Here is a 20910-nt window from a genome sequence, read left to right on the forward strand (position 1 = left end):
AGGCAGCGAGACCATGAAGTTGAAAGTCAGCAATCACAGGCACTTTGACACCATTCTCAACATAAGTGATGATAATCTCAGAAGGGTTCAAGGTTCTCCAGTTTTCACAAATAAGAAATTTCAGGTCATCAATACTAGACTTAAAAGTAACCAGGTGAGCAAAATGATGATGCTTATAGTAAATGTATGCATAGCAGTAGGTATTTGGATTGGAAAACTCTTCATCAGACATGTTTTGAACCTGCAAATGTGACAAAGATGTAACAGTATTAAAATGCAGTATTTCACATACGTAATGATGGGTCAAACTAAAAAAAGTGAGAGATCTATGCAAGAAACAGAATCTAAGAGCATAAACAATGAGTATGTCATATATGTACTGCTGGATAATACGATCTGAGAGTGAGAACAAAACTGATTTTGAAAAGAAAACAGAAAGATAATCAAATCCAAAGCTAAAATAAGCTAAAATCTTAACAACCTAACCAAATAACTGAATAAATACGAACAAGATTCATAAAAAACAAACAGAACACAACCAATCTCCATGATCCAAAATTCAAATCTTAAACATGATTCAAAAACTGTAGCAGAAACAATGAGTATGTCATATATGTACTGCTGGATAATACGATCTGAAAGTGAAAACAAACCTGATTTTGAAAAGAAAACAGAAAGATAATCAAATCGAAAGCTAAAATAAGCTAAAAACTTAACAATCTAACCAAATAACTTAATAAATACGAACAAGATTCATAAAAAACAAAACAGAACACAACCAATCTCCATGAAATTGTAGCAGAAAGAAGAAAATAGAAAACATTAAGCAACATACCTGTTAAAATCACTAAAGAAATCTTCAAAAACCCTAGTCCAAAAGCGAAAAGAAGAAATAGAGCAGAAACCGGATGTGAATTCGCTGTTTTTTTTTAGAATCTTTGAAATAGGCTGCTTAAATATATGTAGGATTGGAAGGGTAGTTTAGGTATTTGAAAATTTCACATGATTTATCTCGCACATGTACAGGACCTGGGATTAAAAATTGGGTCCATTTTTATGTTTTCTTTTTATTATGGACCACTAGTTACTGGGCTTTAGTGGGTGAACCTGCCACTAACTAGTATCACTATAATAGTACCTATTGGTAATTCCTAGTTATTTTTTCTCTTGTTTTTTTTTCTTTTTTGATTTATTGAATTTTGTTACCAGTCCTCTAATTTCTTATGGACTGATTAAATTTGAGCACCAGAGAATCAGAATATATTTGCAGTCTAGAGATTTACTGTTTTACTAGAATATTTGCCCCATGCTAATTGAATTTTTCTGTTCTTTTTATAATTTAAATTTTAGCATTATGCTTGTTTCAACCTGCCCGTTTACATCACCATGCATTTCAGTAACCTGCCCGTTTACATCACCATGCAATTTTTTTTTGAAGGAACAAGGAGCAGATGCTCCCAATTTCATATATTGTTAAGAATTCTTACAAGAATCAAGTACATCTTAATTGAAATACATGAACAAATACAAATTCTATATATTCTAAAATAAAAAAAAGTAATAAATTCATGTAGTTCGTTGAGGAAATCGATGCTATTTGAGGGATGGTGTGAAGTTTCTGATTCCACAATTTGAATTGTTGTTCTTCGTGGAGAACAAGTTTATATTCTTCTTTAAGATTTTTTTTTTTGAAGTAGAAAGGTTAAAATTTTATTGATAAAAATAAAAGGGAAACAGATAAGGAGCGCCTAGGGGATACACCGAAGGTAAACCTTCAACAACAAAATAAAAAAACAACAATTCTCAGTACCAAGTCTGAGAAACCAACAACAAAATTCCTACAAACCCAAAGAAGCTACTTTTTCTTTTTGACATGGGATCTACAACCTCTACCTAAGTTTTCATTTGCATTAGAGGAGCTAGGATTACCGATGAAAATGACTCTTTGTTCCCTTTATTCGGGTTGGGTGGTTTTGGGCGTGAGCTAATCGCACCGTTTAGACCGTGAGTGCTGCAGACATTAGATGCGCCGCCGGCGTGGCCAGACCGCCTAAGCGCCCTTGTTACCTAGGGGCACACTCTTCGCTCGATCCTTCCCGATGCCGATAGTTCGGCTTTCCGTCCAAATGTAACTTTTGAAGCTCCCTATCCTTCCTTTTAGAATTTTCTTCTACACCCACATTGTTACCTTCAAAATCTTCTAAATGGTATCTTCTACACCCACATTGTTACCTTCTTTAAGATTTGATGCTCCTATAACAGAGGAGTAATATGCACTGTGTATCGAAAACACAATTACATCCGGTAGCCATGGATATTCATGATACTGTAGATCTACATCAAGCCAATGTAATTCGTCCTCGAAGATGTATTTGAAACGATTGCAATAATCGATAAAAGCGCCCTGAAGGACATATGAAATTGTTATACAAACATAAAAAAAAAAGAAATCAAGATACCATATATAAGCCATCTGATTGATCAGAAATATAAAAATAACCATAGAAATTGTTGGAACAACAATTTGTTTTATTAAAAACTATACAAACTAGGAATAATTAACCTTGATCTTCCCGGAAGATCCGAAAAATCAGATCAAATCCAGGTAAATCAAGATAAAAACAAAGATGAAGATGGAAGTCTTTTTTTTTTTTTTCTCTACGGTTTCTGGGAGAGAGGGTAGAGAGAATCACAAATTTTGAGGATGAGAATTGAGAAGGGATAAAAGAACAGTTCGATGTTAGGCCCAAAAATTCCTTGGTTCACATTGGGCTTGCAACCCGTTGGTATAACTCAAAACTGCAGCTGTTTTCTTTAAGTTCTGAAAACTTTCACCTGATATTAGAAAATAATTGAGTTATACGAAGACAATGTAAACCATCCTGAGCCAGCACAATGATGATAAATTCTGCAGTAGATAATTCAGAACAAGTAACAACTGATAAAGCACAACTAGGACTAGAGAATTCAGAACCTCCAACAATGCAAGTGATCAAAACTAAACTTGAACATGTAACATTTACTCAGGTCCAAGCTAAGAAAGCTAAGAAACAATATGAATAAAAGAGTCACTGAAACGACTAAACACAAGCTAAGGACTCGATATATTGATGAAATTCGGCATAAAAATTATCCAATTCTTTGTCGTGCTGATAAATCATAAATTTTCTTGAAGCTCATATCCTTTAGATCATAAGAGAGAACACTACTCTCTTTTGTTAGCGGTACAACCTTTGTTGGCTCGTTTTCGTCTTCCTTCTCGATAATGAATAAGATATAATGATGACCAGGCAGAAATGTAGAACCACAAGGAGACCCGGCATATGGATTTAACCTGACATCAACCTGACCTTTCGCTATCCAACTATAGTCAGCAGAATCCATCTCGAATATGCTGAAACAATTGCAGCCGAAAGGATCAACATCCCAAGTAGCCCCCGTACTCGGGAATGTTGAAAGACTTTACAACATCGCCATTTGCTTGAGCAGAACTTGGTACTGGCACTACCCCAACTAATTCTCGATCAACATCTAATTAAGTAAGCAATTCACCCTTGAAGGTTGCACCAGTACAATGAGCCCTTCCAGAACATACCAGCACCCTGAGCCAGTCCCCATAATATACATCCAGCTTGGGGATTGCACGAATCAAATCCAGACAAACTAAAAGAAGATGTTTCATAATACGGGGATCTCAATGGATCGAACCCTAAGCAAACGTTAGCAAGATGCGGGAAACCACGGCTTTTCATTTGTGAACGAGGTAAAACTTTGAGAAAGGATTGAAGATGTAATACGTACGATCAGAATCGTGGCGTACACAATTACTACATAAGAATAAGCCATTGCAAGATTGCACAATCTTAATTTTAAAAGCTAGGGTTTCAAAAAGGACGTAACTACTGGTATTTTCATCCAAGAAGATGTAATCATATATGGGTTTTCTGTTAGAGTCCGATTCAAAAGCATTGCCAGTGGTGATAGATAAGCACTGTTTGGATACAGATGTCAGTGATTAAAGATAACCACTGTTTTGATACAGATTTAAATACGAGTAGCGGTTTTGATGGTAAGCGGGTAAGAATCAATGTTAAAGATATCAACATTACTCCCTATAAACGATGCTATGAATTAAAATCAATCTTACCTTTACTGATTCTTCCATTTCCTCCTCCTCTTCTCTGCTTTGTTGAAGAAGACATCTTTACTTTTTAGAATTCTAGCTCAGTTCGATTGATAATCAAATTTATGTATCTGAAAACCCTAAGGAAGGGAAATGAAGGAATTTGGGGAAACGAAATTTCCCCAAATGCCTCTTTGGACAGATTTATGGATCGGAGCGCTAATTCCAAATTTGCCCTTGACAGGATTTGCGCATGGTGCCATACTTGCATGCTACGGTCCAAACTCTGATTTCCTTTTTTAGTAGGAAATGCCTGTTAACTAGAGAAACCGTGTAATCAATAGTCCACCCATCCAACTCGTTTACTCGGTAGTCCAAAATCAAGATTTTGGACTGATTTTTTTACTCGTTGATCCATCCTACGCGTGAGGGTTTTTACATGTGTTTTACATATTTCAGGAATACCCTGGACCAAAACCCACATAACAGTAAAAGTTAAAATCGAGAGCTTTTCTTCAACTCAGATCCGAAAACATTTCTCTCTGATTTTTTTCTGGTGTTTCTGCATTTTTATGGTTTCGCTATTCAAACTCCAGGTAAGTTTTAAAATTACTTTTTCTGTTCTTATTGTTTTGTTGTTATGATTTTTGTTTTTCGTTTCTTTTTCAACTGAAATCATGATTTTTTGTTATAATCAGCTCGATATCATGATTTGTCGGTTTTTTTTCACAGTTTTCTTTCTCGATCAAGTAATGTTATCGTTCAATCAGATTCTATGATGTACAATGTTTAACCACATGATTCTTTAATCCCGTTTTTATTCGTTTTTTTACTATTTCTGTTGATTTTTTTGAATCTGATTTGGTATCTTTTTTTCGTTAGATCATTTTGTTTGATCATATGTTTGGTTTCGTTTAACTTTAATTTATCAGGAAATCATGATTTCTACTTTTGGATTTTTTGTATGACCTACAGTACATATCAATGCATATTTTTGTTTAGTGTAGATGTAACAAAACCAGTAACATTATGTTGTACATATTTTTATTTTGTATTCTTCGAGGTTATACATCCCAATAGGGAGTGTACGGTTGGTAGTTTTCGTCTCATCCGAGGCAAAGAAGGACACTGTTGCTTATAGAGATCTGTAGGTTTTCGGAAGGGGTTGATCCCTATTCCATATCATCTTGGCTTGGTTCTGCTTCCTCTTTTTTTTTCACAATACCGAGTCGGGATCCTCTCCTACCCGTTATCGCTCACATCCGTAGTTAATCCTATTTCCGATAGGAGAAGTTGATAATTGAATCAATTTTTTCCATTATTTTCGTACCCGTAATTGTAAAACTCTATGATCAAGGAATCCTCATTTGAATCATTCAAAGTTCACATCATTATTTTCAACTTGATAAGTTTCCTTTTTTGAAGATTCCATAAGTTCTGCGTCTTGGACTAGCCATCCCTTATAAGGTATTGTTAAAAGATCATCAATTACTAATGAAATGGATGCAGCAGTGGATTAATGGAAACCAGGAGTCTTTACTTGATCTAGGATGTGTAATGTATATGTCATTCCAAAGTGATCTAGTACATCTAATTTTTGTTTAGTGTGGTCGATCTGATTTTATGTTTTTTGTGTATGTGGTGTTATTTTCGAGTCGTTTTTGTATATGTTGAAACATGTCTATTATTGGTACTGACCCAAATACACTTTGTTACTCTTATGTACACCATAACCAACACCACATTGCATATTTGGCCACATTGTCTTCGACTTTGGAGGATTTTAAGTTCACCAATTGTAATGCCTAGAGCTGTTTAACCCTCTCTACTGTTGTTGTTAATTACGTTGAAAATGGAGTGACATCCCTTGTTCTTGCTTATTTTTTGCTTCAAGGGATTCTTCCATTATATTTTAAGAAGAAATCAGCTTTCTTCAATTTTTATGTGGATGTTATATCTCCCGGGGCATCTATTTCTTCAAGATGTGCTGATGTTGACGACAATTCATAGTTGGTCGTGAGTGTTAGAAACAGTTATTTGAAAAATGGTAAACATGTTCCAAGTGTGTTTTGTTTTTTTTTTCCTGATGGTTGGGAGGTTATTTTTGAAGATAGAGATCAGCTCTTCCATGGTGGTGTTGAAGCCGTTCGTCTAGCATGTCAAAAATATTGTTTAAGGACTAGATATAAGGTGATAAAAAGAAGAACGACTCTTCGAGATTCACGTCCAAATGCAGCAACGATGGGTGCTCTTTGATGCTTCACACTATCTCCATTAACAAGTCTTTGGATATTTTTAAAGATAAAGAAATATGTGGGGAGGCACAGTTGTGATGCTGGTTACACGTTGAGGAGTCCTACTGTTTCAAGAAAGGTTGTAATGATTTAGTTTATGAGCGTGTCAAGCACACCCCTGTCATAAAGCCTCAAGAGACCATAAAATATATTAAACTTAGTAGGGACACTAGTCCATAAAGGGCTATTAATCACGTTTTTAAATGACAGATCATTAGTGTGATTATAATTTAACAAACAAATCCTGTCATATAACATGAAAATAATTGGGCCCACCATTTAACGCCAACAAACCATTATTTACAAACGTGATAAATTACTAGGTGCGTGATTTGAAATGAACCATTATATCATGGAATAAATTCAACATATATATATTTTAAGTTTTAATACGCCCAACACTAGTTCTCTATTGCGTGCCCCAAAATGTCTAGCCAACTATATTACCATGTTTCATATGAGTATAAAAAGAGTTAGCTACCGACTTATTTGCCATAAATTTTGCACTAGATATAGGTTATGTTCTAACAAAACCCATTCCCCCGTATTCCGGACCGAATCGCATAACCTGGGGTTTTGGAGGATAGTCTTTTGACTCCCTTATCTTCTCCTCGTCTAGGTTTTAGGATCTCTTGTTTATCTTTCTCACTCTAAACTAACTGTTCGTGATGAGTAAGGTGAGAAATGAAAAAAAACAACACATAACCTAGGTATTTAACATTCCATATTTCAGCGTTTTGCTATTTATTTCATTTTCTTTTTATTTAACCTAATTTTTTCTCCTTTTAGAATCTGTTTTGAATGAAGGATATCGTTGTTGTCATAGTTTTTATGTATTCAAAGCTATTATTGAAGATCTGAAGCTTCTATTTGGAAGAGATGGAAGTAATTGAGAAGATCTGTGGTGTTTTATGCGTTTTGGTTCGTCCTCACTCTTAGGGTTTCTTCAAATCAGGTTCTCCTTTTTCTATTCATTTATATTGATGTTTCTGATTTTTTTTGTTTTTGATTTTTTTTTTAATTTCAGTTTGTAAGAAGATCAAGTGCCTACCAATAGCTCCTGCATCTAAAGGTAATTTTATCAGATTTCAGAGTTTTTGATAGTTTGTTAATTTGGATGTTGATTTGTGTGTTAGTTTTAAATATAATTAAGTTTAGAATGTCTATGTTTTTTCTTTAATTTTCATATTTAATGGGTCGCTTGTCTGTTGTAGGATGTTTGCAGTTGTTACTAGTACAAAGAAAGGAATCTGGCATGATATTATTCGAAGATTGGATCTTGAATGTGTGACTGTTGTGCTAACAGCTAGAGATGAAACATATGATCAAATACAGTATCATTTCTTGTCAAATCTGGGTTGAAGAATGTTTTTTTCTACCAGCTTGATGTTCAAGATCAATCTAGTGCTGATTCCTTGGCTAAATATCACTACAAGAAAATAGGGATTTAGTGTCAAAAAAAATTGTCAGGAAATCTCCTGTTTTTGTCTCGAAATATTTTCTAAGATGGATTTTTTTTGTCACGAAGTTGTCTCAGATACCCCGTCTGGGAAAGTATTTCTCGACAAAATTACGAACGGTCACGAGAAAAATTAATTAACAACTAAAAAATTATTGTCAACAAAAGTCTCTTTCATCAATGAAATAAAATTGTCTGCGAAAGTTATTTTAATGACGGAAAAATTTGACACCGAAAGGCATTTTTTGCGAGCAAGATTTTTGTCGCAAAAATGTAAATTCCATGACAAACTAATTTGTCTTTAATGATAACTATTCAAGACCAATTAAATTGTCTCAAAAACAAAAGTTTTGTGTCAATTTAATTTGTCTTTAATGATAACCATTTAAGACCAATAAAATTGTCTCAAAAATGAAAGTTTCGTGTCAATTTGATTTGTCTTTAATAATAACTATTTAAGACCAAAAGAATTGTCTCAAAAGCGAAAGTTTTGTGTCAATTTAATTTTTCTTTGATAGTAATTATCTGAAACAAATTTTTTTGTCTCTAATTAATTTAGTCAGAGACAATATAAATAGCCTCTGAATACCAAATTTTGAAGACTAACTTATTCGTCTATAAATATTTTATTAGTGACCAAATTTCTTGCCTTAGAAAGAATTTTCGAAGACAAAATTCTTCCTCTCCGAAAGATTTATTTTTGTCTTTAAATTTTTTATCAAAGACAACTCATTTTGCCTTTAAAACAAACTTTCAAAGACAAATATTTTCATCTCCAAAAAGCAACACATTTTGTACCTATATATCCTATCAAGGACAAATACTTCCTCTCTAAAGATAAAAAAAAATCGCCTCCGACCGTTGATTTGTTCTAGAAAACTTTCTTGTTCGTTAAAGAGGTTTTTTTGATCTCTAAATATTTATTAAGGACTCTTTGTTTGCCTTAGAAAAGAATTTCAAAGACAAAATTATTCCTCTCTACAAGCTTTTTATTTATGCAAACGACAATAATAACAAAAATTCATTCAATAAAATCATAATAGATACTGAGAACAAAATATTTCGGTTCTAGTCAATCAAATACATTACCATTACTATGGCAAACAACCTAAAAACAATAAAACTACCAGAAATTGAAATTCATGTAGAAATGAAATCTCTTGACCCTGCCATGCTTGTACCATCTCGACTGTCATCATGACTATTGTTTAATATGCACGTCTTCACAGATATTAAACAAGTGCCACTCCAGTAGTCATCCCAAGTTATCTTCAAAGCTATTCAGTCAGGTTCATTTGGTTCAACATTTGAATCAATGTCTCTTGTTGGAATAATGCATTGCCTGATAGCTTCTCCGGGATACCATTTCCTTGGCTTTGAACCAAATCTCCAGAAGGCATAATATATCTTTTCATTGAAAATATCAACTTCATCTCTCTGCTCTCCTTCAATGATGCTTTGTTGTTGGAGCTGAGTCATCTTATCCTATACAAAATTACATGTTATTTTATAGGTTGATGAAATTAGGAAAAATAATTAGACAAAAATCAAGCTAATATAACTTTGTGTTGCTTAAATTTTTTATCGATCTTCGTCTTTAAGCTAATAGAACAAAATCACCTGGCTTCTCTTCCGAAGAAAGCTTATATAACTTTGTGTGGCTCACAAATGTTACCGATCTTCATCTTTAAGCTAATAGAACAGAAGCACCTGGCTTCTCTTCGGCTGCGAAGAAAGGAGAGCAGGTGATATACTGAGTTTAATAAAAAACTGAAACAAACATATATAGATAAGAATTTATACAACACAATTCAATTTCCATCATACAGTTACCAATTCGAACAGAATTGTCTAACTAAAAAAATGAGCATTTCGAGTAAATATCTGACGCTTCTTCTTCAAATGTTATGAATACTTCAAGATCACACTGGCCTGCAGCATAAAAAGAAAACAATAGAAACATATATGAGCACCTCTGATGGTTTGCTCTTTCCTAAAAGTGGTGATGATAGTTTAAAAACTATGATATACCTACTGCGCATTTGCAGGTACATCTTAAAGCCAGTTCCGGAGCTGGGACAGGTGATAGAACCTCGAGTGAATGATATGGACCAACAAATTGTCCGATTAATAAATGTACATATAATGAACAGTATTATTAAAAGCACTAACAAACTGTCGGATTCAGTCACACCTCACAAAAGTATGATATTGTCAATTCTTATCCGGAGCTGGGGTCGAAGATCAAAATACAACCAAGAAAATTTACAAGGCTCACAAGACAAAAATCACCTGATGCAACAATCGAAAGATTTTGTTAGGTGTTGCAACCAATTCTTCTCCATATTAAAACCCTTGGAGACCAATGTTTTAGCATTTACATAATCTCTACACTGCATTTTCCACAAATTACTATTTATACATGGATGAATTAAGGACTTCCATACTTTAAAGTCCAGCAACAGAAAGAGTACTACTACTCTGAGAGTGCCACTACAGATCATAACATCATCCCCAATACAAAATGCAGGCAATATAAGAGAGTCGGAAACAATTCTCACTTACACAGGAATACACCAAACACTATTCCTCATAAGCTAACGCAGTTTCATCTGCCTGAATTGAAATATAAAGTTTGTTTACGAATCTACAAGAAGACCAGTACCCATCTCGACCTTGCAGCCACCTGACCAGCTACATATCAGTTGAGTGTTTGATCAACTCTGCAAAGAAAAGCATGTTTAAGGCACATGAAGCATAAATTTTAGACATAATAAACCGATAACACGATTAGGTAAAAGAAGAACAAACCTTTATTGCTAATAGTATTTGAGGGGTAATAGTGAAAGGAAGCGTTTTGTGGTCCTCCAGTCATATATGCCTCTTCACGGTTATATGAATGAAACCCGCCACCAGATTTAACTGGCTTTGAAGATGGTCGTGGAGATTTCTCCTTCTTTGGTGTCTGAATTAAAAAAGAATATATACAAAATCAGTAAAACAAAACCAATAAACCAATCAAATTGAAAAGATGAACAAACACACAAAACCATCGAATTGCAGTGATGAAGTCATGTACTCTAAAAACATAACCCCGAGGAAGAAATCAAAACCCTTATTAGATATTGAAATCGGCATCGACGTCCTAATTAGAAATCAAAACCCTAATTATAAATCAAATCCCTAAGGAAAAAATCGACAGAAGATGAGACAACTGATATAAATCAAAACCCTAATTAGAGATCAATACAGACTAAAAACTGAGATCTGAAGAAATTTGTAGAAAATCTACCATTGATTAAGAAACTTGAACACGATAAGCATCTAATGAAGGTGGTGCATCACCTGATTTGCTGCTGGTACTAGAACTCTTTCCTCTAATTTTTTTTCTATTTTTGTTTCTTACGATTGATGAAGAAATTCCAGACGAGAGATTGAGAAAGAGATACCAGACGAGAGAGAAGAAAAAGAGAAGGTTTTTTGATAAAATTTATCGACAGCGGATCTCGGCAGGGCCGGCCCTGTAAGTTAAAGCAAACAAAGCAGGGATTGGGACCACGTAACAAAAAGGGCCACAAAGTTTCGAAACTTCTCTTACCCCCAACTGAATGATTATGGTATTGGTGACACACATCTGATATGTGTAATGGTGAGGTTTGAACACGTAATGTCATCTATCTATGCATACACTTTTGACTTTATCAGTGGTAAAATGTTCCCTAATCTTAAGCTAATATGAATTATCTAGTTACCTTATCTTTGTTCTTTTGTCCATATGCATTATTTATTTCGCATAAAAAAATGCATTATTTATCTTTTTGAAGCATTGACCGTATATATGTGTATTTACGTATTCCCAATGGATGACACCTTTAATACCTACGTACTTTCGTACATACTACACGTATATATCAGCATTCCATTTTGCATAAAAGTTGGCTTACAAGTTAATGCAGCTCACACAAAAGAAAAGAATTTATGAGCGTATATCCAATCCTAGTTTGTTTCAGAAATCTCATAGTTCCTTACTATTTGGCTATTAAGGAATCAAGGTAGAGACCCGATCTTAGATAAGGTATTAATGGTGATTTTTTTTAAATCAAAAATACCTTATTAGCTATTAAAAATCGACAGAAAGAATTGATCTTAGTGTGGCAGTAGTGATCTTTTTTCCTGGCCAGAAGTGCTAATTTCTGCTATACATAAAAAAAATAATCAGGATCACGAATTGTGTTTTTTTCGATTGAGGCCTAGTCTGATATTTACCGATCGGTGGATATTTATCTTGGACTTTTCCTATGGATAAAGGCAAGGAACAACATTTTTATTTATTGATCAAAACAAAAAAGAAAAAAACAACATTTTTATTTGTTTTAATCCGACCCGTCAAGATCTGACTGAAATTATCCAATTCGAATTAACTCAGTATGTTTGTTGTTTTACGTCATATCTGATTCATCTGATTCAAAAATATGTAAGGTAATAGCTTTGACTTATGAGTTAGGGATATTTCATTCCATAGTTAAAAAGGTCCGAATCAGGATCATGTCTGACTCAGGTTGCGAGTCAGCAAAAAAAAACACATTGTAAATGTACGCGTGATAAGCACGAGGTTCGAATGACATCAAACAAATTCATGATTCAGATTTAATCTTGGAGTTACGCTTATGTAAATCAAGAAGTTGATTTTTATAGCCAGAGAACAATTAAAGGTTTCCCCGCTGAAATATGCATAATATCAGTGTTATCGTTTTGAGTAGATATAGCACACTCACAATTGTGTATTAAAATGAAATAATTTAGTCTAAGCAGTGCATTGCCAAAAAATATTAGAACATCTATATCTCTAGATGAACCATAGAACACAACAAATGAAACAACTATAATGTAATGTCTTTGGACAAACTTAAGGGTGTCATCTAATATCCAGAAACAACTAAAAGTGTGTATTAAAAGTAATTCTTTTTATTTCCATTACATATTTATTTAAAAAGATTTTATACATACTATCCTGGCTTACTTAGTTATTATTATGTCGTATCAATTCTTTATATAAAAATATAAGCATTTTATTATTATTTTTTTCTAATGGTTTCGAATTGGGCATCCGTTTATACCTAGACGAACTTTAAAATCACCGTGAACGATAAAGACTAAAAAATCATTCTTAGATCGTTTGAGAAGTTATACTCATTTTCAATTCGAGTATAAAATTATCTCGTTTTCAAATTTGGTATAAAATCCTACGCATTTTTAATTCTAATATAAAACTATTTTCATTTGTACTTGAACTGAAATCGAGTACTATGATCAAATAGCAAGTGAAAATAATGGGTTAACCAGAATCGGTTTACATGATACACAAAAAAAAATAATCAGTTATCACTTTCATATCAGAATCGGGCTATGTGGGCATGAATGTTGACCGGTTCTGGTACAATGTTCTCCAACCATAATGCCCATCCAGGATAATCCGTCTTATGGGCATGAACAACAACCGTTTCTAAATGAAATCGGTTTACAAGTACATAGATGTAGACTGATTCTTATAAAACTTTGATTTCAAAAAATTGGATTTTTGTTTTTATTTTTATTATTAGGATTTAATAGGATAAATTGGTAGTATTAAAATTTTATATAAATTTCTAGATTCATCAAATTTAGACAACCATCATCCTTTGTAATGGGTGGGCAAATGCCTTAATCCCAAACTAGGATGTGTCTAATAAATGGGGTATGTAATAAGACTAAACGTGTTGAGCCATGTTCTTAATTATTGTTCATTACTATTCATCAAGCAGTACGTGGTGTAGCACTAGAGGTGTAAGTGTGACGTGTCCTACACTTATATCACACACTTCGTTTCTTTTTATTTTCTTTTTTCTCTAATTGAGAAAAGTTTTGTGTACAAAAATTAAAAGCCATTTCTTATCAACGACAGAGCTTTGGTGGTATCGAAATAAGATGGAGGCTTCATGAGTTGATAGTGATGATGGAGTTTGGTTTTCATTATGGTCTGAATTTTGGGGTTCATGGATTTTGTATTCTCAGAGCGATAGTTGTTTGATGGTGTCTGTATAGAGACGTGAATGGAGATGGAGTGGAGTTTCTTCAAATAAACTGATTTTAGTTGCCAACACCTAAAATGGGTTTGACAGTTTTGAGGTGAGTTTTGTGTGGAATGGTACACCACGACCCATAATCTTAGTATCTATTTTTCTTTTTTTCTAGCTCCCCTAACCTTAAGATATTCTCCTCTCCAAATCTTCAATATTTAGGAATTTTCCGTATCTTTCTCTGAAGATTAAGGAAAACCAAATCACCAATTTCGCCGGATTGAGTAACCAATTTCCGTCTAAAATTGAGCAAAATTATTTTTTCTTTTCCCGCTGCTGATTTGATTCATTGATTTTTATACTCCCTCCAAAATAAATTTAGACCTAAATCAAGCAACTAATTTCCGAATAAAATTGAGGTTTAGTTTCTTTTGGCGGGATGATTCCCGCTAATTTGTTTTGGGTTTCGAATTTCAGTAGGCTATATAAACCCTAAATAACTTGTACATTTACCAATAATATCTTCAAAATCTTGTTTCTTATCTTCAAGGTAGTCTTTATATTTTTTGTTTTACATGATAATTTTCCTTGATTTTTCTTTTAAAACCCTTATTATTTTCAATGGTGTGGTTGCTTGATGGGTTCTTCTTCAATGAATCTATTCAAGCTTCCCTAATGGTTTAGAACTCCACACACTGGTTACTTGGTGACGGAAATATGGTGTTTTAAATCTCATTTTTTTGGTACTTCGACTGTAAGTAATATACATTTGTGATTCTTTAGCCTTTTGCGTTGTTGAGTATGATTGTTGATGGGTTCCTTTTCCATGGAATCAAATCAATGCCAATTAGTTACATCATTTTTTTTTGTTTATGAGTATGGTTGTTGATGGGTTCCTCTTCCATGGAATCAAATCAATTCCAAATACTCACATCTGTTTTTTTGTTTTTGAGTTTGGTTGTTGATGGGTTCCTCTTCCATGGAATCAAATCAATTCCAATTACTAGTTACATTTGTTTCTTTGTTTTTGAGTATGGTTGTTGATGAGTTACCCTTCCATGGAATCAAATCAATTCCAATTACTTCCATCTGTTTCTTTGTTTTTGAGTATGGTTGTTGATGGGTTCCTCTTCCATGGAATCAAGTCAATTTCAATTACTTACATCTATTTTTTTGTTTTTGAGTATGGTTGTTGATGTGTTCCTCTTCCATGGAATCAAATCAATCCCACTGATGATATACGCTTGCGTGTTTATATGATCATGGTAATGCAGGATTGGTATTGATTAATGGATGCGTGTACCTTCTGTGGAGGATGTATTTGCAATTGGAGATTGTGCTGGTTTCCTCTAGGAATCAGAAAATAAAGTTATTCTAGTTTTAGCCCAGGTCCAATCAACTAACCATTCCTGGACTTTCATCTTCGTTTTTAGTTTCATACTCTTTCAATTAAAATCTCTGCCATAATCGCTTTTGAATGACTTAGTCGTTTTTGGTTTTGTAAAACCAGCTGTGATTTTCACTTTTGAGATTGGTTTCCTTAAACAACAAAAGAGGATATCAATTAAATTTATAACTTTTCAGATATTACTGCGTGTTTGATTACTATGACAGCTGGTCCTAGTTCTCCACATGATAAATTACTGGTATATTTCAGATGAAATAAACTTTGACCTGACGACATCTGAACCATGTATGAACCTGCAGGTGGCAGAGCTGGAAGGATTTTATTGAGGTTAACAATGATTTGTCTGTTGTATGTGCGGAAACAGGAGTACTATATCAGGCAGAGAGATGGTTGCACTCTGGGTTCAGAGAGGGAGAGACAAAGGGTCAGGCAGTACTTAGTAGCAGCTGCAGAACGCAGGGTCTCCCATGTATGTATGCCCGGCTGTATATTCATCTACTTAAGAGATCAACACATTTATCAATCAAACCTATGCCTAAGATTATCACCTGATCACTGCTAGAAGTCCTTTTTCTAATCGTTGTTTTCTATCTTCTGCTTCTTATTTCTTTTTCTCAAAATACAAGGGTTGAAGTTGGATGTGTGCACTAAGAACATAGTGGGATTGCTATCAGACATCACTAGGGTGTTCCGAGAGAATGGTTTGTCTGTCTCAAGGGAAGAAATTAGTACAGGCGTCGAAGGCAAATTGATGGTTTGTCTGTCTCAAGGGCAAAAATCCATGTTTGTGTTGTACTAAACTTTGCTTGGTCAGCATTTGGAGTTAGTTTTTGGAAAGCTTAACTTAGATTAGTTGGTGGAATATGTGTTTGCTAATTGATGTTATTGTTCATCTTTTAGGTGTCAGAGAAGTTCGCAGTGCCCCATGTGCTGGTAAGCCATCAGCCTGAAGGATCCCACCAGGTTTTCATTCTTGTTTTACTGGTCTATTTTTGTTTTGTGTTTTGAGTTCCTCTGAAACTAATTATCTTAATGGAACCTTTGTCTTTCTATCCAAGAATTGCTTGAGGATGTGGAACATGAGAGGAACATTAGGTCCAACCGACCATGAAATCCCACAATATTTCATCATCCTGCTCTTGGAGATTTTGAATTACAACACGTATATATTTTTTCCGACCTTGTAACTACGATCAAAGGAAAAAAGTTGCGATGACAACCAGAAAATTTAAAATTTGTTCTCGGTGGTTACTCATGCTTATATTTTCATTTCGATGCAGTTACCTGTAGGAGAAAATGATGCTGAAATTGAAGAGCGTATTATCCAACATTTGGCTGTTGCTGCTGCAATGGGAAGGGCACATCACATGTCTAGAAGGGACGGCCACCGAAATAGGTCATCTGGTCAGGGTCGACCACAGTTCTTGGTGTTCTCATCTCAGCCTAATGCAGCTTCTTCCACTCCTATTACGGCCACTCCAGCTTAGGGAATTGGGGACGATGAACCTGCTCATCCAGTTGCTGCAGCTAGTCCAAATTCACCTCTAATGACGGTGGGAATTGAAACCTCCTCAGGGACCCCAAAATTTCTTGCTCCGCAGGCTGATCAGAGTCCTACTTCAGCATCTGGATCTGGTCATTCCGCAGCTAATCAACGTAGATTTTCCTTTAGTAGTCCAATGTACGGCGATCCAAATTGTCATACTCTTTTTCTTCTGGTGGTTGGATTGTTTTGATGCATCTTTTGCATTTTGTTGATCTTTTTTCTCGTTTTCACCCGTTTTTTTCTTATTGTTTTGGTCATTTAGTAATTCTGCAGGTCAATCTTCCCCAATAGATCAAGATAGAGCAGGGCCATCTGAGTTACAGTCTTTCTATGAAACTCTAAAATCAAAATTTAATGCGGTTTCAACAAGGTATTGGTCACAGAAATGAGAATAGCATCCTACGTTAATTGAGTTACAAGTTGGTCATTGTTGAATTCTAGCTTATTTATTAATATTGTTATCTAAGGTACAAAGAGTCGATTACAAAAAGTACCAAATGATGGAAGGAGATGTTATTTTCTCGAAACACTGCGATGGCTGATCTTGGTACTGAAGTACGACGAGAGGTAAATGCTGGAATTGCTAGTGTTTCTCTCCTGATGAAACGCCTTGAAACTAGTGGTATAAACAGTGATGCTTCGGTATCAGATAACCTGGAAGAGGGTTCAGTTTCAGAGCCAGGTAACCATATGATTGCTGATAATCACGGTACCAGCCCTATGAATGACAACAATCCTTCAGCGTCGTGTGCTAGTACAGATGAGAAATATTTGTATGGACCTCAACGCTTTAGATATCGTACTCCATGGTCTTCATTCAATTTTAAGTTGCCTTATTATGAATTGAGCCCACAGCAGATTAGGCTTAGAATGGATTTCAAGTAACCTTATTGTCTGTATTGATTTTATAATCTCATTTTGCAGACGTCTCAAAGCCTCAATATGTTTGTGTAAATACGCTTAAAATGGATTGCGAGTCTGATTTTCATGAATTGAGCAAATATCACAAGGTATGATGGTTTGTTCTACCAGATCCAGTACGAAAAGGAATGCAACATAGCTATTTTCTTCAGTTTATCTCTTCGACTCGAAATGTATTACAAGGCATTTTAATTGGTCAAAATGCTCAACCACTGCTCAGTCTCTTCTGATACGGTGTGCCGAATTATTCCCTTTCTCGTGTTACTTCGAAGGTAGTCGAAGCTCCATCATGACCAAATCTGCTGAGGATTCAGGTTCAGGTGATGCCTGTGAGGAGTGTCTTTGCAACAACCGTCCCAGTCATACTCGAAGCAACAACACCACTTCAATTCCTCTGAGCGGACTAAATCACAAGCAGTCACCGAATATTTGGATTTTGTGACCACAATTTGTCTTGTCATTACAAAGTTTTAACGGCGAAATTTCAAATTTGCTTCGTATTCATTTAGATGACGAACCAATTTTTTTCTGCCTAAATAGATATAAGGACAAAAGTTACACGTTGTCAGCAATAGATTTTTCGGAGACCAATTTTTTTTTCCATTGGTAGACAACAATCCATTTGCGACAACAATTTGTTTGGATACTAATAGTTCTAACGGCAAAATCTTTGTTTGATGGGCATTCATTTCGGCGACAAACTAATTTTGTCAGTGTAAGATATATTCAGGGACAAAAGTCTTCGATCGTTAGCAATAGTATGTTTGGAGACTATAATTTTTCTTTGTCGCTAGAAACCAATTACGTGACCAAAATAATTCGTCACAAAGAAAAATTTAGAGACGGAGACAGGATTGGTCACCATACTTGGTCACAAAAGTTTTCAGTGACAACTTTAAAGACTAAATTTACCGTTTGTCTCCAAAAAAATATATATTGTGACCAAAAAAATATTCCTCCCTAAACACTAGATTTACACATAAAATTTTGTCACTAAACGTATGTTTTGTTGTAGTGTATGTCCAAACCCAATTTGGGAGGCTTTATATGTTAGTAAGAATTTATTTTGGATATGCCTTAAATTTTGAAAGCATTGGACCAACTCCATTAGGAGTTAACAAGTTCGCCGAAAACAGGTTCTTGCTGATGATTTGAGTTCTGCATTGAGTCATCATGCGTGTACGTATATATGCATGTTTTTCTTCGAGGTTTATTAGATGGGTGCATGATTTAGTTGTTAAACAATTCTGTTTGTGGGGTTGTTGTGTTAGATATGGATGTTGTTGATGTTTGAAACATGAAATTTTTTAGTTCTCTATACTCGCTCAAGATTGATAGTTATGTATCCACTGGACTTTGATTGTGAAATATTATGTTTCGTTCATTTATATGAAGCATGTTCTGGCCGTGATATGAGGACTATAGTTCTTGTGTCTAATATCAATAGCTTGTCATGAAGTTGTGAATCCAAGAAGGCTGACCTAAAGGCACAGGATTTGGAAGATACCAAGGAAGTTAAGTACATATAGATTTTTGTGATTGTTCTTAGTTATAACATGACAGATCAATATGCGACTAACTGATTACTCATTTTCCCACTGATTTGATGTTCAAATTTGTCTCACAAAATTGTCGGACGAAATTTTATTCAATAAGATTATCAATTTCCTCACATTTCAAATATCTCCAGTTTCAAGTTTATGTTGACCATCCCCAGAAAGCATTTGAGTATGGTTCCTAACACATTATTAGTTGCCTTGATTTAGGGCCTTCTTTTGATAGGATGGTTGACCATGCGATAGAGTCGTTTACCGCTGGGAGCAATCAGGCAGAAATGCTCTGACATGAAATAATAGTTTGGTATTGTTGTGAGTTTTAAAAAGTGCTTTTCTGTTGTGCTGTGTTGTGCTGTGCTTTAATAATAATAATTCTTATTCGTATTTTAATTATTTAATATTTTAATTTTTAATTTTACCTTTAAATACTATTATTATTATTATTGTTTATGTAATTATTACTACCTCCATCTCTAAAAGATAGGCAGGTTTGTGTGTAAATTTACACACAAACCTGCCTATCTTTTAGAGATGGAGGTAGTATTTTATAACAAAAAATAATAAAATTTGATTAGTGAAATAATTGTATATAAATAAATATTTAAGGGTATATTTTGTCTTTTTAAATAATAACAAGGTAAAATAGAAAATCGCTTAATTAAAATTGAGTGGGTCCACAACTTCTGCTTTTACTGCTTTTAAAAGCTACTCCTGAGTAGCTTTTAAAAGTTGGCCTAAAACATAAATGCTTTTGGAGAAAAGCGCTTTGAATTTTTTTTACCAAATGCTATTTTCCTAAAAAGTTTGTTACAAGTTGGTTACAAAGTGCTTTTGCAGGAAAAAAGCAATCCCAAACGGGGCTGAAGAGTGTCATAACCTAGGAAGACTAAGAATTGATGAAGTTTTTATAAAGCATGTGATTGGGGTACTTGGAGATCTCCAAATTGGATGAAATACCCAGTGGCGATGTCTTTTGGTTTTGAAGGAGAACTTGCATCATGTAAACATAGTCATCCAGCTACCAATCCACCTAACGGAAGTTCCGAGGTATGGTATGACTTACTTGTTGCTTTATTATGATTCTTTGGGAATATATTGTTTATTTTTTTCATTCTCCTGTTTACACACATAACTTAGTTACCGATTTCTGTTTGGTGAGCCAACCCACTAAATTTGAAGCTGCAATTCAAGAATGAATAACCTATTTGGAAAGGTTTGAATTTTCAGCAAAGGCTTTGCAATTGCCTATGCTTGACTCGATTTAGTTATGATTATAGTTGGTGTGAATTAGTATATTAACTAGATAGCGGATATGAAAAGTAACGACTCTATTTGTCATAATTCTACTAGGAAAACTACATAAAAATTGTAAATACTTTTCATATTGGGACAACTGAATTATCCTATGAGTATATGATCCACCGAGGAGGAGTATAAGTTTTTCTCCCTTTTTAGCTAGTATCTAGATTGTTTCCACCTCTTCATTGTTTCTCTCAGAAGTTTATTCCTGTTTTCGTATATATCTTTGCTGATATTTTATAGCTTTG

At 34.4% G+C, this 20910-nt stretch overlaps 1 pseudogene; it reads left to right on the plus strand.

The window, feature by feature from the left end:
* The first annotated feature begins 13791 nt into the window (after positions 1–13791).
* Positions 13792–17860, plus strand: LOC113326939 (annotated as a pseudogene).
* Positions 17861–20910: the final 3050 nt, after the last annotated feature.

Source organism: Papaver somniferum, unplaced genomic scaffold (genome assembly GCF_003573695.1).
Source record: "Papaver somniferum cultivar HN1 unplaced genomic scaffold, ASM357369v1 unplaced-scaffold_10, whole genome shotgun sequence".
Taxonomy (NCBI): Eukaryota; Viridiplantae; Streptophyta; class Magnoliopsida; order Ranunculales; family Papaveraceae; genus Papaver; species Papaver somniferum.